The sequence below is a fragment of the Oncorhynchus tshawytscha genome, linkage group LG06, assembly GCF_018296145.1.
Source record: "Oncorhynchus tshawytscha isolate Ot180627B linkage group LG06, Otsh_v2.0, whole genome shotgun sequence".
In the NCBI taxonomy this organism is placed as follows: Eukaryota; Metazoa; Chordata; class Actinopteri; order Salmoniformes; family Salmonidae; genus Oncorhynchus; species Oncorhynchus tshawytscha.
In genome coordinates, this window is record NC_056434.1 from 59,363,214 (window position 1) to 59,387,301 (window position 24,088).

The window sequence follows — 24,088 nt, forward strand, 5'->3', positions numbered from 1 at the left end:
ATTTTCCAAATGGAGGGAGAGCTTTGTATGCGTCTCTGTGTGTGGAGCAAAGGTGGTCTAGAGTTTTTTCCCTTTGGTTGCACATTTAACAATCTGATAAAAGGAGCACCGCCTCTGGATGAGCATTTTCCTGTTTGCTTATGCCCGTATACAGCTCATTGAATGCGGTCTTCTTGCCAGTAAATTGAAATAAATTCATTAGGCCCTAATCTATGGATTTCACATGGATGGGACTGGGAGGGCATAGGCTCACCCACTTGGGAGCCAGGCCCACTCCCTGGGGAACCATGCCCAGCCAATCATAATGGGTTTTTCCCTACAAAAGGTCTTTATTACAGACAGTTTCATCAGCTTTCCAGGTGGCTGGTCTAAGATGATCCCGCAGGTAAAAAGGCTTGATGTGGAGGTCCTGGGCTGGTGTGGTTGCATAGTGGTTGGCAGTTGTAAAGCCAGTTGCCAATTTTCAACTGCCAATTTTCGACTTCAACTGTATAGCTTTGTACATTTCGATGGACTGATTGACTGAGAAGGATGGACGAAAGGGAGAGAGAAAATATGAATAGAGAATATGATAACAGAGGGGGACACCTCTGAACCATCTTCCTACCCATATGTTTATTACACTGAACAAAAAAAACACAACATGTAAAGTGTGGTCCCATGTTTCATGAGCTGAAATAAAAGATCCCAGAAATGTTCCATATGCACAAAAAGCTTATTTGTGGCTCGTTTCAGGAAACTAGGCATATTTCGCGACTTCTTGGCAGAAATGCCTTCTGGAACATGTGAACTATCATGTGCCTTAATAACAAACTTGTGTGCCATCTGTAAATACGAATAAAATTGTTAAATTACGAGCCTTGTTGGTTAAGCCACAGAAAAAGTCAGCAACCTTCTAACTAGCCATGATTGGCTGAGATAATGAGTGGGCTGGACATGCCGAGAAAGGAGTTCGGATTGGTCTGCCATATACAGTAGAAGGCTACTGTCTATTTGAGCTGGTCAGTCTGTGTTGGTAATCCTATCGAACGCGGCTCTTTAAAAAATGTATTGTGTAGTGGAGCTGCATAAGTGTTGCTCTCCACTTTGAGGGTCGAGTTTTGAAATCTGTGGAATTAAAGTATGATAGCTAAAGAGATTGAGAAAACGGCTACAGTTGAAGTCGGAAGTTTAAATACACCTTAGCCAAATACATTTAAACTCAGTTTTTCACAATTCCTGACATTTAATCCTAGTACAAATTCCCTGTCTAACGTCAGCTAGGATCACCACTTTATTTTAAGAATGTGAAATGTCAGAATAATAGTAGAGAGAATGATTTATTTCAGCTTTTATTGCTTTAATCACATTCCCAGTGGATCAGAAGTTTACATACACTCAATTATTATTTGGTAGCATTGCCTTTAAATTGTTTAACTTGGGTCAAACGTTTCGGGTAGCCTTCCATAAGCTTCCCACAATAATTTGTGTGAATTTTGGCCCATTCCTGCTGACAGAGCTGGTGTAACTGAGTCAGGTTTGTAGGACTCCTTGACCGCACACGCTTTTTCAGTTCTGCCCACATTTTTTCTATAGGATTGAGGTCAGGGCTTTGTGATCGCCACTCCAATACCTTGACTTTGTTGTCCTTAAGCCATTTTGCCGCAACTTTGGAAGTATGCTTGGGGTCATTGTCCATTTGCGACCAAGCTTTAACTTCCTGACTGATGTCTTGAGATGTTGCTTCAATATATCCACACAATTTTCTGACCTCATGATGCCATCTATTTTGTTTAGTGCACCAGTCCCTCCTGCAGCAAAGCACCCACACAACATGATGCTGCCACCCCTGAGCTTCACGGTTGTGATGGTCCTCTTCGGTTTACAAGCCTCCCCCTTTTTCCTCCAAACATAACAACAGTCATTATGGCCAAACATTTCTATTTTTGTTTCATCAAACCAGATGACATTTCTCCAAAAAGTACGATCTTTGTCCCCATGTGCAGTTGCAAACCTTTGTCTGGATTGTTTATGGCGGTTTTGGAGCGGTGGCTTCTTCCTTGCTGAGCGGCCTTTCAGGTTATGTCAATATATAGGACTCGTTTTACTGTGGATGTAGATAATTTTTTTGCTGATTTCTTTTGATTTTCCCATGATGTCAAGCAAAGAGGCACTGAGTTTGAAGGTAGGCCTTGAAATACATTCACAGGTACACCTCCAATTGACTCAAATGTTGTCAATTAGCCTATCAGAAGCTTCTACAGCCATGACATAATTTTCTGGAATTTTCCAAGGTGTTATTAAAAGGCACAGTCACCTTAGTGTATGTAAACCTCTGACCCACTGGAATTGTGATACAGTGAATTATAAGGGGAATAATCTGTCTGATAACAATTGTTGGAAAGAATTACTTGTGTCATGTACAAAGTAGATTTCCTAACTGACTTGCCAAAACTATAGTTTGTTAAAAATAAGTTTGTGTAGTGGTTGAAAAACAAGTTTTAATGACTCCAACCTAAGTGTATGTAAGGGAATACAAAAATTAATGGGAACTTATTGGCACCATATGAAACATAAACACGATGTACAATACCACTCAAATGTACGTTGTTTCATTCAAAACTTATTGCAAATACCATATGGCAAATGCCAAGTGTCACACAGCAAAAATCCAATAGATGGCAAGTGCACATCAAGTCAAGACCCAAGGGTCAAATTTTGAAGATTTGAAAACAAAATGCAAAAACTTTTTACCTCCTTAAAAGAGTGCTCTCTGGACCGTTTTTTGAAATTCTTTCGATTCTCTTTGTCAATTATACATGTATAAGAACATACTTTTGTCATATTGTATTGACATATTTTTTAAATTGTCCATATGGCATATGTTTTTCCATTTGCAATATGATTTCATAGGAAGTCAAAAGTCAGTGAACCATTGCCAAATGCCATAAGAAATGTCCAAATATGAAATATGAAAATATTGAATGTGCCAAATCAGGATGTTATGGCCATTTACCATGTACGATCATAGGAAGTCGGTTTCCAAACCCAAAAGTCAAAATGGCATTTATAAGCCATGAATCAAACTAGATGGTCTATTTGTCATGCATGATGAGGGAGAAGTTGTTTTTTAATGATTTTTTGAAAAACGTCAAAAAATTACCAGGGAATTGGAATGGCACGGGTGGGGGGTGCTCCCTACCCAACCGTAGACCCCTTGCACCACCATAAAGGCATTAAAAAAACATTTTAAAAATGTGCTCCTGGTAACCCATTCCAATCACCAGGCTGTCATTTGCGATATGTTTCAATGGGCATTTACCATCATGAATTTGACATGCTCCAAAATACTGCAGAAATGCTAAACTGGCCCGATGACCACGGGATGGCTGGGCAGTGATAGTGGTTCCTCTCCATCGCTCGATGTTGACATGAGAGATGTGGGATTCTGTTGTTTTTTAACAATTAAAAAAAAAAATGTCCAAAATGACCAGGGGCACCCCCTATTGGATAGGTACGGGTGGGGGGTGCTCCCTACCAACCGTGGACCCCTTGCACCCCCCTAACGGTATTACAACCATTTAAAAAATGCGCTCCTGGTAACCCGTTCCAATCACCAGGCGCCCGGCTGTCCATTTGTAATATGTTTCAATGGGCATTTACCATCACAAATTTGACATGCTCAAAATTGAAATTGACTGGCCCAATGAACTCGGGATGGCTGGGCAGTGATTCTGGTTTCCCTCCATCGCTCATTGGTGTTGATTTCAGAATGTCAATTTGGTGATGGTCTATCACTGTTTAAACATATTGCAAATGGACAAAAGTCAGCCAGCAACTCACCGTCCATCAGTCAATTAGATATCAGTCTGACACCAAACTGATACAAACTGACACCACACCCACTTTTTACAACTCGTTTAGAAGCCAACTATCACATATTTCAGATCAGGCCCAAAATTCACAGTGTCTTTGGTTTAAACCATAACAAAAACATAAAACACGTAGTTACGTTCTAGCTGTGGATCCAGTTCTGACATTATGTGTAGGCCTAGCTGAGGCGACCCCGAATCCCGAGTTTCGGCTCGATAGGTCATTCGGTGCCCGATCAATGACCTTAATTGGTGCTGAAAATCAACTTTTTCTGGGCGTTGCTACGGGGTCCTTGAATGAGCTATCGGACACAAACGTTGGGGTCCGTCTCTATGCTCTGAGGCGGTTTCAATGCACCCAATCTTGCGACTCTGGGACTTATCTAAATGTCGTCATTTTTGTGATGGTCAAAATGAATTTAAGTTATTGAAAATGTACAAGGCGGTTTCTCGGTCTGAGAACCTTCTAGAGCCACATAACTCACCACGCACTATCGACTTGAGCTCTAGAACAGGTTTCCAAAGTTTCAGAGCTCTAGGTCTGACGGTTCTTTGATAGTTCGAACGAAGGTAACTATTCCAGGCTCTGTGTGGCTGTAAGCCCCACACTCTGTCACTCCATCCTTGCTGTGTGTGTGAGTTTTTCTTGGAAATCTGATGGGAGAAATGACTGTTTTACAGTTCATGAGGGTTGCCTATTCACACATATGAAGTTTTGGAAAGATCTGACTCCTTTAACCATTTGAAACAGCCCCTATGACCCCAATTTAAGAGACTTCCGGTTGGCACAGGAAGCTGAAAGTAAACACATATCCTCATTGGGGTAGGCTTTTACAGAATCCTGAGTTTAAAGTCTTTACGTTAAGAATTGACTGATTTACACAGGGTTGAATGCAGTGATTTTCACAAACTGCAGGTTTGGTACATCAAAACACCTTTAGGGTGAATTTAACCACTTTTGGTTGCTCCAGGAAGCTTAGAATCAACACAGGTAGACCTCATAGTGGAATGATGACTTGTCATTGAAGACAGGTTCATAAGGCATTCATAACCCACATAGGCTTCAGGTTGAATTTAGGGGAGCAGGCAATGTATTCCTATGGGGAGAGAAGTCATTGCAAACTGTTTGATGTAAACACCTTCTTTTCACTGTTAAGGGTTAATGCCACATGGTCAAGGTTAGGCTTGCACAGATCGGGAGGACTTGTGCTTCTAACCCTAACGGCTCTCCCACTGTCACCCAAAAGCACCTGACATTTAGGGCCAGGCTTCATTATGAGCCTACTTTCTTTCACGGAGCGAGCTACGGTCAAGCGGGGCATCTCGTTGAACTCGGCACAGCCTAGAGATTATGGTAATGCCATTGCAGGCTCTGTGTGTCTTTAAGCCCCGCACTGTGTCATTCCATCCCTGCTGTTTGTTTGTGTGTGTTTTTGTGTGTGTGTGTGTGTGTGTGTGTGTGAGAGAGAGAGAGCTTTTCTTTGACATCTGTTGGGAGAAATTACTGATTTACAGTTCATGAGCGTTGCCTAATCACACATAGGAAGTTTTGAAAAGATCTGACCTTTTTAACCCTTCGAAACAGCCCCTATGACCCCAATTTAAGGCCCTTCCGGTTGACACAGGAAGCTGAAAGAGAACACATATCCTCCTTGGGGTAGTCTCTTACAGAATTCTGAGTTTTAAGTCTTTACGTTAAGAACTGACTGATTTACAGAGGGTTGAATGAGTGTGTGATTTCAGAAAATCACAGAAATCTCGCAGAGCTTCCGAAACCCACCTTAACCTCTTAAAGGATAGGTGGCAGCATTTCTACTTTTTGATAAATAGCATGCACAATTTCAACTTCCTGCTACTCATGCCAGGAATATATTATATGCATATGATTAGTAGGTGTGGATAGAAAACACTCTGAAGTTTCTAAAACTGGTTCAATCATGTCTGTGACTATAACAGAACTTATGTAGAAGGCAAAACCCCAAGGACAAACTGTTCAGAAAAAAGAAAAAAATCCCTCTGACAGTTCCCTTATTTGTCTTTGTCAAGGGAAATTAGATAGCGCCCATTTTACAGTTCCTATAACTTCCACAGGATGTCACCAGTCTTTGGAATTGGGTTGAAGTTAATCATTGGTGAAACGAAGAAGAGGCACTTCCTGGAAGAACGTTACACTGTTGATAGTTACAGATCGCCCCGTCAACAATTTAATCGATTATTAACGTTTAAAAATACCTAAAGTTGTATTACAAAAGTAGTTTGAAATATTTTGGCAAAGTTTATAGGCAACTTTTGAAATGTTGTGTAATGACGTTGTGTTTTGCAAAGCTGTTTTTTTCCGGATCAAACCTGCTTTATAAATAGACATTTTGGGTATACATGGACGGAATTAATCGAAAAAAAGGACCAATTGTGATGTTTATGGGACATATTGGAGTGCCAACAAAGAAGCTCGTCAAAGGTAATGCATGTTTTATATTTTATTTCAGCGTTTTGTGTAGCGCCTGCTAACGCTAGTTCTTTTGTTTACAACTGGATCAGCTGGTTCAGGGGGGTGCATGCTATCAGATAATAGCTTCTCATGCTTTCGCCGAAAAGCATTTTTAAAATCTGACATGTTGGCTGGATTCACAACGAGTGTAGCTTTAATTGAGTACCCTGCATGTGTGATTTAATGAAAGTTTGAGTTTTAATCGCATATTATTTTTATTTGGCGCTATGCATTTCCCGGGGCTATTGGCCACATGAGACGCTAGCGTCTCAATATCCCTAAGATTAACGTATTCGTAACTTTTTTTGAAAAAAACAAACATTTTTTTGAGCATCACTATCACATTGTACGATTTCTCTGAGACACATGTATGGTTCTTTTTTTCCTGACACCGTAGGTTCATGTACCTTGCGTTGAAGCAGTCAAATTAGCGCTCTATTTTCATTTTTTACCTTTAATTCCAGAAAAATGGCCTTAACTCAAAAAGCGGAGGCCTCGACGCCATCTTTTTTGGGGCTAACCACCCATTAGTCCAAACCTATGCTTAGCAAGTTTCGTCTTCGATGTCTTTTCCGTTTAGGAGAAATGGCCATGTCGTGATTGGTGATGTTTTGTACATTTACAATAAGATTCCATTCGCCATCTGGTGGAATTTACTGGGACAGCGGAAAAATGACCAGAATTTGAAAATGTTATAAAACGGAAACCGAGAGACTTCGTTCAATGACTTCCCGGAATATCTGGCCCCGGTGCACGGCCCGCCGCCGTCTGCAAATTTTAAAACATTTGTGGACGTCTATCAAGGGACTGTACATTTGCAATATGGAGTTTCTCATCGATCATACAGTAAATGCCAAAAAGTGCCCTTCATGTAATGTAAACATTCAACTTCAACTGTATCTTCGGATTACGTCTTCAAACTAAGCGCAACCGTGACATGGCACCCGTGACAAGGAGATGCTTCCATCATGCATGATGATGTATACGGGTAAGATAGCTAGCTACATTTTCATATTTTACAAATTTCTAATTTTGACAGAAAGTGGGTTCATTTCAAGCTAAAGTGTACTGTCAGCTTGCTAGCTAACGTTAGCTGGCTGGCTTCCTAGCTAACGTTACGTGTATGACGTTATTATTCATATCCCAGAGCCATTTGCTTTGCTAGTTAGAGGCTAATGTTAGCTACCTAACATTGAACCTGGTTAGTTGACTCCCTGCAGATTCATGTAAGGTAGTCATGACATGATTTGCACTATGTTCATTGTTGTTCAATTAGCTAATGTTAGCTGGCTGGCTCATTAGCTAAAGTTACATGATGTGTGATCTTACACATTTTTTACCTAGCTAGGTTCATTATTTACCTAGCTAGCTACATGTCTTAAGCTAAAGTGTACAACACTCATTGAATATGGCCAGTGTAAGTAAACGTCGGATAAAAAGCGAATGAAATTGTTGCCAGCAGACCTGGTTAGGCTGTTTATGTTATCCAGTGGTAAACAAATCATTGGCCAGAGAGTCAAGTGTGCGCTCTGAACGCTGCGAGAGCGAAACTACATTTGTGGGCCTAAATCTTAAGAGGGTATGAACGATGCTGAATGCGTTTAGAGAAAGAGGAGCTCTTCACTCCATACCAAAATATTCAAAGGCCATTTTCTCAAAAGTGAGTTTACAAGTTTATCAACTTTCAAAGCAGAATTACTTTCCCTTTGTTCCTCAAAAATGCAATGTACGATATACCATTTTGTAGCCGTGAGTCTCTACTTTTATCCAATGTAAAAAACACCTATTCAAATTTTGGTACATAAGCCCAAATCCAGGTGATGAGTCACACTTCTCTCAAATTGAGTGCACAAATTTGTTTTCTTCCCTGTTAGTGAGCATTTCTCCTTTGCAAAGATAGTCCATCCACCTGACAGATGTGGCATATTAAGAAGCTGAATAAACAGCATAGTCATTACACTAAAATGTGTGACAACACAATGCCACAGATATCTTAAGTTTTAAGGGAGTGTGAAATTGGCATGCCGACTGCAAGAATGTCAACCAGAGCAGTTGGCAGCAAATTCAATGTTAATTTCTCTACCATAAGCAGCCTCCAATATTGTTTTAGAGAATTTGTCAGTATGTCCAACCGGCCTCAGAACAAGTGTAACCACGCCAGCCCAGGATCTCCACATCCAGCTTCTTGACCTGCAGATTGTCTGAGACCAGCCAACCGGACAGCTGATGAAACTGTGGGTTTGCAAAACCAAAGATTTTCTGCACAAACCGTCAGAAACGTTTCAGGTAAGCTCATTTGCGTGCTCATCATCCTGACCAGGGTCTTGACCTGACTGTAGTTCAGCATTGTAACCAACTTCAGTGGGTAAATGCTCACCTTTGATGGCCACTGGCATGCTGGAGAAGTGTGGTCTTCATGGATGAATCCCGGTTTCAGATGGCAGACAGCGTGCATGGCATTGTGTGGGCGAGAGGTTTTGCTGATGTCAACGTTGTGAAAAGAGGCCGCATGGTGGCGGTGGGGTTATGGTATGGACAGGCATATGCTACAAACAACGAACACAATTGCATTTTATCAATGGCAATTTGAATGCACAGAGATACCGCAATGAGATCCTAAGGCCCATTGTCGTGCCATTCAACCGCCGCCATCACCTCATGTTTAAGCATGATAATGCACAGCTCCATGTTGCGGGGATCTGTACACAATTCATGGAAGCTGAAAATGACCTGCATATTCACAGACATGTCAATCATTGAGCATGTTTGGGATGCTCTGGATCAACGTGAACAACAGCGTGTTCCAGTTCCCAACAATATCCAGCAACTTCGCACAGCCATGGAAGACTTGGACAACATTCCACAGGCCACAATAAACAGACTGATCAACTCTATACGAAGGAAATGTGTTGCGCTGCATCAGGCAAATGGTGGTCACATCAGTTACTCACTGGTTTTCTGATCCATGCCCCTAAATAGTTTTTTTAAGGTATCTGTGACCAACAGATGCATATCTGTATTCACAGTCATGTGTAAGGAATAGAGTGAAAGACTGGCAGGAAAAGTAGAAGGAGAAGATGTGATAGAATAGTAGTGTGTCAGATTCAAACCGTGCACTGGTGGATATACAGTGCCTTAGGAAAGTATTTTTTAACGTTACAGTCTTATTACATTATTTTTTCCCTTATCAGTTTACACACAATAGCACATAATGAGAAAGCAAAAAGACCCTTTACTCAGTACTTTGTTGAAACACCTTTGGCAGCGATTACAGCATTGAGGCTTCTTGGGTATGTCATGAAACTCCTGTGAGGATCTGAAGGATTGGGTTACAGTGGGTCAGCTCTACAGCACCCTCTCTCCCGCAGAGGGGGAGTGGGATGAAGTAAATAACTGGATCGTAAATACCTTGCAGAAACTCTGTCTTTGGGCTCTGTAGTATTGAATATGGAATGTCATCAAAAGGTTGGACATTAACATCAAAAGGTTGGAGATTGAAACAATATTTCTGATGTAAATAATGTGGGAAATGATTGGTGGGGCTCTAAACAATAATCGTGTCAAATAATTTGCATGTCTCTCCTTCTGTTCTTTCATTCCCCACCCCCTTTCATTATGTAACCAGCTGTTATATAGGGTTAGTCCACTAGCGATTTTTTATTGCATTATGTTAATATGCAATACTATACTGTGTGTGCATTTATGTATTTCTGTGTGATTATTTCATTAGATAGTAAGTAAATAATTAAGCAAATTTGTGTAAGCTAATTCATCATGGAGACTAGGATATTATGACGTTCAGAATGAGACTGAAATAGGAGCAAATGACTGGTGCTTAATTAATTGTTATATGATTAATTTAATTGCATAATAATTGAACGTGGTATGTAATTATTCGATGAATAGCCATCATTGCATAAATGGTAGTCAGGTCACGACAGGTATGACACTACAAACTTGGCACACCTGTATTTGGAAAGTTTCTCTCTACAGATCCTTTCAAGTTCTGTTAGGGTCATTGTCCTGTTGGAAGGCGAACCTTCAACCCAGTCTGAGGTCCTGGATCAGGTTTTCATCAAGGATCTCTCTGTACTTTGTTCCGTTCATCTTTGCCTCGATCCTGACTAGTCTCCCAGTCTCTGCCGCTGAAAAACATCCCCACAGCATGACGCTGCCACCACCATTATTCACCGTAGGGATGGTGCCAGGTTTCCTCTACGCGTGACCCTTGGCTTTCAGACCAAAGAGTTCAATCTTGGTTTCTTCAGACCAATCTTGTTTCTCATGGTTTGAGAGTCTTTAGGTGCCTTTTGGCAAACTCCAAACTCCCCGGATTGCTCAGTTTGGCCGGGAAGCCAGCTCCAGGAAGAGCCTTCTTAGTTCCAAACATCTTCACTTTAAGAATGATGGAGGCCACCGTGTTTTTGGGGACCTTCAATGCTGCAGACATTTGTTGCTACCCTTCCCCAGATCTGTGCTTCGACACAATCCTGTCTCGGAGCTCTAGGGACAATTCCTTCGACCTCATGGCTTGGTTTTTGCTCTGACATGCACTGTCAACTGTGGGACCTTAAATAGACAGGTGTGTGCCTTTCCAAAGCAGGTCCAATCAATTGAATTCAACACAGGTGGACTCCAAGTTGTAAAAACATCTCAACGATTGTCACGCCCTGACCTGAGTATTCTTTGTTTTCTTTATATATTTTGGTTAGGTCAGGGTGTGACATGGGTGATGTATGTGTTTTTGTACTGTCTAGGGGTTTTATAGGATTATGGGGTTGTTTACCATCTAGGTGTTTATGTATGTCTATGGTTGCCTAGATTGGTTCTCAATTAGAGGCAGCTGTTTATCGTTGTCTCTGATTGGGAACCATATTTAGGCAGCCATCTTTTTGGGGTATTTCGTGGGTTATTGTCTATGTGATGTTACATGTTTGCACTCAGTTTTGATAGCGGTCCCATTCGTCTTGTTATTTTGTTTGTTTAGTGTACTTTTTGTTTTTTCGTCTTTAATTAAAAAGATGTATTCACATCACGCTGCGCTTTGGTCTCCTCACTACGACGATCGTGACAAGGAATAAAAGGAAAGAGGATGCACCTGAGCTCAATTTCGAGTCTCCTAGCAAAGGGTCTTAATGCTTATTTAAATAAAGGCATTTCTGTTTAAATTTTTTGGAAATGTGAAAAATGTCTAAAAACCTGTTTTTGCGTCGTCATTATGGGGTATTGTGTATAGATTGCAGAGGATTTAAAAAAAGTAATATATTTTAGATTAAGGCTGTAACATAAAAAAATGTGGAAAAAGTCAAGGGGTCTGAAAATTTTCCGAAGGCACTATACATGCCAACAATCTCACATATCATGACAAACAATGACATAAAGTAATGGCTGCTGTATAAACCTCTAGGAGCGGGAGAGATGACCCATGCTCTTCTCACTGTAGCAGAGTGACACTGACTGTACCTCATGTGCATAACAAAGACACGCTTTGAATTATATTTTCAATTAGTGTGTCAGAAATTAGGAGGAATATCAAATTGCAGTCAGACGCAGAAATGTACTTTCATGCATATTTTCAACACTTTAGGGTGAGTATCTGGATAACCTACAAAGGCACATACTGGAAGTAAGTATTAGTGATGGGAAGTTTGGCCCTTTTTACCGACTCAGATCCTTTTGACTCGTTCAGCCAATAGAACAAATCTTTTGATTTATTTTGTTCGTTCGAGTTAGTAATGTCCAGGACCACCTTAGAACACTGAACTGAAAACTCAAAAGAGTCATGAATCTACAAGATATATTGGCTTATTGAAGCTCTCATTTGTAACAGACTTGTAAAAGTGTGCTGTAAACTACAGTGCCTTGCGAAAGTATTCGGCCCCCTTGAACTTTGCGACCTTTTGCCACATTTCAGGCTTCAAACATAAAGATATAAAACTGTATTTTTTTGTGAAGAATCAACAACAAGTGGGACACAATCATGAAGTGGAACAACATTTATTGGATATTTCAAACTTTTTTAACATTTCAAAAACTGAAAAATTGGGCGTGCAAAATTATTCAGCCCCCTTAAGTTAATACTTTGTAGTGCCACCTTTTGCTGCGATTAAGTCACTTGGGGTATGTTTCTATCAGTTTTGCACATCGAGAGACTAAAATGTTTTCCCATTCCTCCTTGCAAAACAGCTCGAGTTCAGTGAGGTTGGATGGAGAGCATTTGTGAACAGCAGTTTTCAGTTCTTTCCACAGATTCTCGATTGGATTCAGGTCTGGACTTTGACTTGGCCATTCTAACACCTGGATATGTTTATTTTTGAACCATTCCATTGTAGATTTTGCTTTATGTTTTGGATCATTGTCTTGTTGGAAGACAAATCTCCATCCCAGTCTCAGGTCTTTTGCAGACTCCAGAATGGTCCTGTATTTGGCTCCATCCATCTTCCCATCAATTTGAACCATCTTCCATGTCCCTGCTGAAGAAAAGTAGGCCCAAACCATGATGCTGCCACCACCATGTTTGACAGTGGGGATGGTGTGTCAGGGTGATGAGCTGTGTTGCTTTTACGCCAAACATAACGTTTTGCATTGTTGCCAAAAAGTTCAATTTTGGTTTCATCTGACCAGAGCACCTTCTTCCACATGTTTGGTGTGTCTCCCAGGTGGCTTGTGGCAAACTTTAAACTACACTTTTTATGGATATCTTTAATAAATGGCTTTCTTCTTGCCACTCTTCCATAAAGGCCAGATTTGTGCAATATACGACTGATTGTTGTCCTATGGACAGAGTCTCCCACCTCAGCTGTAGATCTCTGCAGTTCATCCAGAGTGATCATGGGCCTCTTGGCTGCATCTCTGATCAGTCTTCTCCTTGTATGAGCTGAAAGTTTAGAGGGACGGCCAGGTCTTGGTAGATTTGCAGTGGTCTGATACTCCTTCCATTTCAATATTATCGCTTGCACAGTCCTCCTTGGGATGTTTAAAGCTTGGGAAATCTTTTTGTATCCAAATCCGGCTTTAAACTTCTTCACAACAGTATCTCGGACCTGCCTGGTGTGTTCCTTGTTCTTCATGATGCTCTCTGCGCTTTTAACGGACCTCTGAGACTATCACAGTGCAGGTGCATTTATACGGAGACTTGATTACACACAGGTGGATTGTATTTATCATCATTAGTCATTTAGGTTGGACAACATTGGATCATTCAGAGATCCTCACTGAACTTCTGGAGAGAGTTTGCTGCACTGAAAGTAAAGGGGCTGAATAATTTTGCACGCCCAATTTTTCAGTTTTTGATTTGTTAAAAAAGTTTGAAATATCCAATAAATGTCATTCCACTTCATGATTGTGTCCCACTTGTTGTTGATTCTTCACAAAAAAATACAGTTTTATATCTTTATGTTTGAAGCCTGAAATGTGGCAAAAGGTCGCAAAGTTCAAGGGGGCCGGATACTTTCGCAATGCACTGTATGTACATTTGTTGTTTGCTAGGAATACAAATAAGGTCAAGGTCTAGTTGTAGCCGCAACCGGACTAGATTGTGAACGACATTTGGCAGAATGCATTGCTTGACTCTCGTGAGGGTGGTACGCAAAATCTAGTTTGCGAATTGCCGTTTGAGTTTGTTGAGCAGAGGCTGTGTATGTGCTGGTTCTATAAAGCTGTCCATCAAAACATTCAATAATCAATTCATTTAATTCATTCTTGCACCATGCGATCAATGATCAGTTCTAAGAATGTATTTTTCTTCTTTATGCCGCCTGCAGAACTATCTATTTTCCTGCGCTAATGAATATGACAGACTTTTGTTGGTCGGAGCACGTCTCTGGACCCGCTGAGCCAGAGGAGCGTGTACCAATACTGCAGTAGGACTCATTGTGGCCAGCAGGTCAGAACAACAAAGTACTGAAATGAACGAGTCACTCAGAAAAACAAATCACGACTCTCAAGTCAGTAAGAAGAGTTGTTCAAAAAGAACAAATCGTTCCTGAACTGATCACTAGTCAGTATGTAGTTGTAGAGTAGCCTCCATAAGCCCACAACTGTAAGCCTACCTTTTTGTATTTTATTTGGCAAGTAGCCTACATGGACATGGCAACATATAGCTTATAATGTTTTGGAGTACTTTAATCTAAAAATGAGATTCAGTGGGCTTACAACCGGAGATACAGAACAGGCCCTAACTATCCAATTATCTAATTGTATTAGCAGGGGATAGACAAGCCCAGTGTTCTCCAAAAGTCTGTCCTCGGGACCCCAAGGGGTGCACGTTTAGGTTTTTGCCCTAGCACCTCACAGCTGATTCAGATAACCAACTCAGCATCAAGTTTGGATTATTTGAATCGGCTGTGTAGTGCTAGGGGGAAGAAAACAAAATGTGCACACCTTGGGGTCTCCAGGACTGAGTTTGGGAAATGCTGGACTAGCCCTTGATCATGACTCTCAGTTCCATTACATTACACATAAGAGTCATTGGACGAAGGCGTCTTCTGCACGGGGGTTTTTATTAAGAGCCCCCGACGCTCGGTCTGAACATCAACACGCAACGCTTGTGGTGTGGTTTTGGAAGAATAAGGACCTTCCCACTGGGCACAGTGGGCACAACATCTATTCCAAGTTGGGTCAACATTGAAATTGAAATGACATGGATTCAACCAGTGTACGCCCAGTGGGTTATCTTTCATATCAGCGATAAATAATTTTCAAAAAACAAAAGGTTCAATTGACACACCTTTGTAGGGTTAGTGTTCCCACACAGACTTATTGCCATGTTACAGCGCTAGTTTACAGAAAACAGACGGAAGACAGAGTGGTCTGCCTGTGCTATATGCGTCTACGAACACCTGTGATTCCATTTTGTATCACAAGGTATAATGGATTCATATTATAGTCCAGTTGGGGGCGGTAATGCAACATATTGGATGCCAACTGCCGTTAAACTCCAAAGAAGAAGAACACGTGCGTGTAAATGGAAGACAGAAGCAACACAAGTGTCACGGAAAAGTACTGTTGGCTACAACCGTGTTAAACCCAGTTAAAACATTGTACATTAAGTGTGTATTTTGCTTTTATTTTTAATGTGATATGGAAGTTGAGCGATTTATATTTCTAGAACAATACCACAATTGAGAATCGATTCACGTTTAGATGGAGTATTTGGCTATTTTGGCTTCCAGAGCCAGTTCGCCTTTAAACAGAACATGTAATGTCCTTGGACTATAAGGAGCTCCCTTTAGTCCATTATTGGGATAGTCAAAGGCCGAATTACACTTCAGGAATTAAAAGGAAAGACAAACATTATGTTTATGCTGGCAGCGTATTACCTGGTCGTATTCGATATGTGAAGAACTCGAACCTTTAGTAATGTCCTCACCCTCTTCGACAACGCTCCGATATAATCCTTGTGATCATTGGATGTTATATTGGTGTCCTCTCTGTAAATAGGAGCTACAGACACCAAACTGTACTCCCTGCCAGTGCCTCAATCCAGCCTTGGAATGTTACGGTGTTTCGAAACATTTTTTTCTTTCTGTAAATTACCACTATTATTAGCCCGCCCTGGCACTAAGAACTCAATTGGATTACACACAGCACAGTTTTACAGGCAACAGTATGGAAGGCCAAAAGGTTCAAATCGTCGTAACCGGAACACGTCTTAACAATTGTAATTATAATTTTTCAATTGCTTTTTTCAAGTGTCAAACCTCATTTTTTTTGTACACGTGTTCTTTACACCTGTTCAGTGTGCATTTACAGGCGATTAGAATGCTTGTTATGGTAATTTATACACGCATTAATTACACCCGTTCAGTGTGCATTCACTGGTGATTAGAATGCTTGTTATGATCATTTGTACACACGCTCATTACACCTGTTCAGTGTGCATTTACAGGTGATTAGAATGCTTGTTATGATCATTTTTATAAGCATTCATTGCACCTGTTCATTGTGCATTAACAGGTGATGTTAATGCTCTAACTCAGAGACTCTGTCTACAATCTCGATCCAGAGGGGATATGGGGGAGGGGCCAGAGAGGGCTGAGGCTGACCCAGGGATGGGGGCACGACCCCCGGAGAGGGGTGCCAACATCTACCCACGGCCACCAGGGGGCACCAGTACATCCAGCCAGCTCCCTGCACCAGGGAGGTGAGGTGAGAGGGCTGAGGGCTGTGCCTTTAAACAGCTTGGAAAACTACAGAAAATTATGTCATGGATTCTGATAGGCTAATTGGCATCATTTGAGTCAATTGGAGGTGTGCCTGTGGATGTATGTCAAGGCCTACTTTCAAACTCAGTGCCTCTTTGCTTGACATGGAAAAATCAAAAGAAATCAGCCAAGACTTCAGAAAAAAAATTGTAGACCTCCACAAATCTGGTTCATCCTTGGGAGCAATTTCCAAATGCTTGAAGGTACCATGTTCATCTGTACAAACAATAGCACGCAAGTATAAACAACATGGGCCCACACAGCCATCATACCACTCAGGAAGGAGACACGTTCTGTCTCTTTAGAGATGAACGTACTTTGGTTCGAAAAGTGCTAATCAATCCCAGAACAACAGCAAAGGACCTTGTGAAGATGCTGGAGGAAACAGGTACAAAGTATCTATATCCACAGTAAAACGAGTCCTATATCGTCATAACCTGAAAGGCCGCTAAGCAAGGAAGAAGCCACTGCTCCAAAACCACCATAAAAAAGCCAGACTACGGTTTGCAACTGCACATGGGGATGAAGATCATACTTTTTGGAGAAATGTCCTCTGGTCTGATGAAACAAAAATATAACGTTTTAGCCATTATGACAGTCGTTGTGTTTGGAGAAAAAAGGGGGAGGCTTGCAAGCTGACGAACACCATCCCAACCGTGAAGCACGGGGGTGGCAGCCTCATGTTGTGTGGGTGCTTTGCTGCAGGAGGGACTGGTGCACTTCACAAAATAGATGGCATCATGAGGGAGGAAAATGATGTGGAAGCTTGTGGAAGGCAACCCAAAACGTTTGATCCAACTTATACAATTGAAAGAAAATGCTACCAAATACTATGTGAGTCTATATAAACTTCTCACCCACTGGGAATGTGATGAAAGAAATTAAAGCTGAAATAAATCACTCTACTATTATTCTGACATTTAATTTCATTCTTAAAATAAAGTGGTGATCCTAACTGACCTAAGACAGGGATTTTTTACTAGGATTAAATGTCAGGAATTGTGAAAACTGAGTTTAAATGTATTTGGCTAAGGTGTTTGTAAACTTACGACTTCAACTGTTCTGGAGCTCAATGCCACGAATTCAGTTGATCTTTTTTTAATTTATATACATCAAAACTTTTGCCTCTGAAGTAACAAGCTATAAGTCCATGTGAAAACAAATCCCTTCCATTTTGTATTCATTATTTCATCGTAACAATTATGTTCCTCCAGCCTTTGTCTTGAATAGTGATTTCCTACTCATTCAAATGACACTATACCTCCAGTAGATGGGGGTACCCACTAAAGTACCTACTTTTCCAAAAATCTTGTCTGTTTGATTATTAGATGAATGTATTAATAGTCACTACCCTTTCCAAGACACAAAGCCTGAATGAAAAGATTGTTTCTACAAAGGAATTAAGAAACTGATGAGGAAGCTGCAGTGGAAAAAGAACCTAGGTCATTCCAAAGCCCATTTATTCTGGAACAGAGTAAATAATCAAATTAGGCTTTATTTATATAGCACTTTTCAGACCTGAATGTGAACACAATGCACTTCACAGGAAAAAACAATGAAAATAAAAACATAATTATTTACTACACAAGAAACATAAGAGGATAAAACAACAACAAAATAATAACAATTTAAAACTAATTGACTAAAAAAGCACCCTAAGGTATATGCACACCTGTTCAGTGTGCATTTACAGGTGATTAGAACGCTTGTTATGGTCATGTTTACACGCGTTCATTACACCTGTTCAGTGTGCATTTACAGGTGATTAGAACGCTTGTTATCAGCATTTTTACATGCTTTCATTACACCTTGGGTAAGGAATGGCGTTTTTGTAGTTGTTTTTGGATAATTGGGGGGGGATGGGGGGAGGAAAGAAAGGACGCGTGCGGATTGTACGGATGGCACAGGGGAAATTGGAGGAGAGAGAAATGAGGGAGTTGCTGTGTTGGTGCTTTTTGCATGGAATTCGCCCGACGGAACGTGTCGGGGATTTGATGGCACCTGGGTGTAGCTCGTGGGGTTATCTAGCAAGGTCTATGGCTGTCTGGAGTGGTTCTCAATCAGAGGCAGGTGTTTATCGTTGTCTCTGATTGGGAACCATATTTAGGCAGCCATATTCTTTGAGTTTGTCATGGGTGATTGTCCTTAGTGTCATTGTTCCTATCTCTTTATTTATTTACACAAGTATAGGCTGTTTCGGTTTTCGTTACGTTCTTTGTTTTGTAGTGTTTTGTGTTTATTCGTGTTTCACGTTCATTAAACATGGATCGCAATCTACACGCTGCATTTTGGTCCGACTATCCTTCACCACATGAAAACCGTAACACTTAGTGGTTTGTGGCCAATACACCACGGCTAAGGGCTGTATCCAGGCACTCCGCATTGCATCTTGGTTAAGAACAGCCCTTAGCCAAGGTTAATTGGTCATGTACCACAAACCACTGAGGTGCCCCTTATTGCTTAAATATAACACAGATACAGATTATGCGCATGTGAGGTTTCAAATAATAATGTTACTACTACTAGCTTGCTCTCTCCCTGCTTCTCCTAAACATGTTTATCTGATATAGCTAGTTGTTGTTGTTCTAGCTTGCTCATCCAAAGCAGGCTTTCCTCAATGGTCTTCAGATGCTTGACTACATGCTCATCATGTTGTGGCTGTAATATGGACATTGCATTAGAACAACAACTAGATACACTCTTAGAAAAAAGGAGTTCCAAAAGGGATCTTCAGCTGTCCCCATAGTATAACCCTTTTTGGTTCCAGGTAGAGACATTTTGAGTTCCATGTAGAACCCTCTGTGGAAAGGCTTGACTGGGGCGACTATTCAGACAAATGAAGTAAAAGCTGTTACAAATGTGTTTTGCGTACTGTTTTTAGAGCTGCAACTAACAACTATTCCGATAATCAATATGTCAGTTATTACTCAATTTGTTTTAATTTTTAAAAAGCCTGTTTTGCTGACTGAATATAGCCTGAGTGTTTTATCAAATATTAAAATGTTTACAGTGCATCAAAGTGCAAGTAGCAACAACAGACAAACTCAAACTCTGTTATTTTGTGACAACATCCAATAAAGTTTATTTCCACATGAGACAGGCACAGTTTCAGCTCAAGACGATTTAGAACCCTAAGTGAGATTTCATTTCGGTGCCCCTCCTATAGGTGTTGATGGCCATGCCTCCCTGGGGCACTCAAGTCTTCTCATATCACTATCATTTGTCTTACCTCTCATTATTGAAGGTCTGCAATAAAACACTGAGGAGTTTCAAGAGGAGGAAGGGTTTCCAAATTGGATCAAGTTCTCTACGGAGATTGCTGGTGATAGATTAATCCAAGTTCTCTCACAAGAGAAAGGTACAGCATTATAATTTTTTTTATAGTAACATTTATTATCTGGGCTTGGCAACTGAGAGATCATTTGTTGATATATTTCACTTAAAGTAATCAGTTGCCTTTTAAAGTACTCCTCGGCAGATATAATGATATGGATAAAAAAATAGAGGGCTTACTCATTTCATATACTGAATTATTTGATAAATGTGCTCTCGGACACGTAATCAGTGATGTTTCTTAGGATCATGTGTCGGGTCTTTCAACATTATACAACCTTTCCCATCAGACCTTAGCTTGTGTCATAAGTGACATTACGCTAGTTCCCATGGATTTACTGATCCCCGCTATTCCAAGGCGTGACTAACCACTGGCCAACTCCCTGTCACAAAATAACAATATGCACTTGTTCCTATCTTTCAGTACAGTCGTGGAAGGACGGGGCCAACGTGGAGAAGACAGTGTTGGGTGTTTGGGATGATGGAGGTCAAACACAACAGACGGCGCCCAGTTCTTAAAATGGTGGGAAAACCGTTCACAGGAAACCTTCATCTCTATCATCAGACGACATGTGCGAAGAGCTCCCACCATTCTGAGTGACTTGTGGAGAGCGTATGTCAGGTCTCTGAATAGGCTGGGTTACAATCACCAGACAGTCAGCCACACAAACAACTCTGTGGATCCTCACACAGGATGTCACAAGCAACACGTGGAAAAGAGCGTGGCAGACAATAAAGGGACATGTCTAAAGGCTAAGGGGCAATTGGACCAAAACAAAAAGTTTGAAGAAGCATCTCCATTTTATTGAGTGGATGTACTGGTTGGGTAAAGACAATAAAGGTGTACTCTCTCAACTCTTCAAAGACATCCAATTTGTATCAGCTGTGAGATTTTCACTCTTAGCATGCACCCCCCCAGAGGAAATGTTTTGTCAAGATCATTCCAAGCTGTGAGATCAGACATTGTTTGTCACATAAGTAGGGTCAATGTTATCTTTCAAAAAAGAGCCCACAGTGATGAACTACCCGAGTTATAACTGAGACCTTTCCATTTCATTTCAATGTGAATAGAATACTTATAGATTAGTTGTTTGTTGCACAGTGCCTCAAGGACATTCAATTCCAACTGTTTTGTTATTTATATTAGAAAAAATATATATAAATATCCAACCAATTTCAAGTGTGGTTGCATTTGTGTGCCGGGTACTTTGCCGAATCAATTTAAATAGCGGTCAATACCAGACCTTTAAATGCACGCAACCCCTGCCAGATCTATTTTGTCAAAACCAACAAAATCTCAACTTTTAATTCATATCAACCAATACGATGTCTTTGGAACTACGATCCTACAGCAAATTAATGTTTCAAGCATGTTGTTGCTAGTGTTTTTTGGGTCACTCCAAGTAAAAATGTTTGATATCACAAGAAACGGGAGACTCTGGATTCCATTGCTTCCAAACATATCACTGTCTGATCAACAGGCTATGCACCAACCCTCAAGAAAGTGTATTGCCAATCTTCACCTACTACAATCAAAAACACGTTGTAACGTGGTAACTACATAATTACATGAGTAAATAAAATGTTTTTCACTTTACGTTAAGTTGCTCGTTCCTGTGTAGAAACATTGTAGTTATGATGCTTTTCTTTAAAAGGACATTGTAATAACAAGTGTTGATATACCCTGCAAAATATTGAATGATGTTGAAAGTATATAGTAATTACACTTAAATGTGCTGTAACAACATTTTTTCTGAGATTGAGATGGATGCCCTTTGATCACAACTACAAGTACTGTATAGGGTGTCTGCCATAGCTGTAACATAGTAGCTACATAGTAATTGTATGAGTAATTTACAGTACGTTTCACTTTACATTAAGTTGCTGTGTAGAAACATTGTAGTTACAATTTTTCTTTATAACAACATTGTAATAGCTGAAATGTTTATATACCCTGCAAAAGTGTATAATATTGAAAGTACAAAGTAATTACACTGAAAGGTGCTGTAAACAATGTTTTTCCTAGAGTGAGATGGATTCCCATTGATCACAACCACAAGTACTATGTTGGGTGTCTGCCTAAGTTGCAACTGCATAGTAATTACTTGAGTAATTCACAATGCGTTTAATTGTACATTAAGTTGCTTGTTCCTGCGTAGAAACATTGTAGTTAAAATAGTTTTCTTTATAATGACATTGTAAAAATTGAAATAGTGGTATACCCTGCAAAATGGTTAATAATATTGAAAGTAGATAGTAATTACACTTAAAGGTGCTGTCCCAGCATTCTTCCTAGATTGAGATGGACTTCCATTGATCACAAATAATGTATTGAGTGTCTGCCATTGTTGCAACATAGTATTCACATGAGTAATCAATGTACTTCACTTTACATTCAGTTGCTTGTTCCTGTGTAGGAACATTGTAGTTAGGATACTTTTCTTTATAACATAACTGACATTTTGATATATCCTGTGAAATGTAATTGCATTGAAAGTACAGTGTAATTACACTTACAGGTGCTGTAAAACCATTTATTATACATTGTGAATTTTCCCATTGACTGTAATAAAAAAGGTTTACTGCGGTTTAATGCGTACATTAACATTATACATTATATTATTTTGAACAACATTTCACTTACATTACCCCTACACTGCAAAAAAAAAACATGTGTTGTTTCAACTTATTATTTCCAGCGATCTAGTTGCGTGGCCTTTTTCAAGCTCAGAGTACTTCACATTTCACATTATCCTAGCTTTTATAAAATGTATTTTGACTAACAATAGACAGTTCATTTGATGTTTGTTAATTTAACTTGATATTATTATTTGAATCAACTTTCACCTTTGTTATGTTAACAATAAATGTGGAGTTCTACCAATTAAAGCTACATTATTGTTGTCACGCCCTGGTCAAAGTATATGGTGTTTGTCTTTATTTATTTGGTCAGGCCAGGGTGTGGCATGGGTTTTTTGTATGTGGTGTGTATGTATTGGGATTGTAGCTTAGTGGGGTGTTCTAGTTAAGTCTATGGCTGTCTGAAGTGGTTCTCAATCAGAGGCAGGTGTTTATCGTTGTCTCTGATTGGGAACCATATTTAGGCAGCCATATTATTTGAGTGTTTCATGGGTGATTGTCCTTAGTGTCGTTGTTCCTGTCTTAGTTAGTTTTCACAAGTATAGGCTGTTTCGGTTTTCGTTACGTTCATTACGTTCTTTGTTTTTGTAGTGTTTGTATTGATTCGTGTTTTACGTTTGTTTATTAAACATGGATCGCAATCTACACGCCGCATGTTGGTCCGACTCTCCTTCACCACAAGAGAACCGTTACAATTTCTTGACAAATAAGTGACTGCGCTCTCCACTGCATCATTTTTCAGTGTAACGTACTATTCTCATTTGATTCAACTTAAATATTTATTACGTCAACAATAAATGTTGAGTTATCATAGCTAAAGAAACATTTATGTTGACAAATATTTTTTAAATTTAATTCCACATCATCATGTCAGTGTAACCAACCATTTTTAGGTGAATTAATTTCACTTTGTTAAAACCTCTCTGGGATATGTGGGATGGTGGCCAACATCCAGTGAAAATGCAGAGCGCCAAATTCCAATAAATTACTATAAAAATTCAACTTTGATGAAATCACACATTAAATATACCAAATTAAAGCTACACTTGTTGAGAATTCAGCCAACGTTTCAGATTTCATAAATGCTTAACGGCGAAAGCAAATGATGCTATTATCTGAGGATAGCGCCCCAGTAAACAAAGAGAGAAAAGCATATTTCAACCCTGCAGGCGCGACACAAAACGCAGAAATAAAAATATAATTCATGCCTTACCTTTGACAAGCTTCTTCTGTTGGCACTCCAATATGTCCCATAAACATCACGAATGGTCCTTTTCTATACATATCCAAAATGTCCCTTTATTTGGCGCGTTTGATCCAGAAAAACACCAGTTCAAAATTGCGCAACATGACTACAAAATATCTCAAAAGTTACCTGTAAGCATTGTCCAAACATTTCGAATTACTTTTGTAATACAACTTTCGGTATTTTTTAACGTAAATTAGCAATAAAATTGAAGACGGGATATACTGTGTTCAATACCGGAGGAAAACAAAGTGGAGCGTGCTTTCAGGTCACGCGCCTCTAACAAAGAGTACAATTCCCTCGAGCCTCATCCTGAACAGTGTTA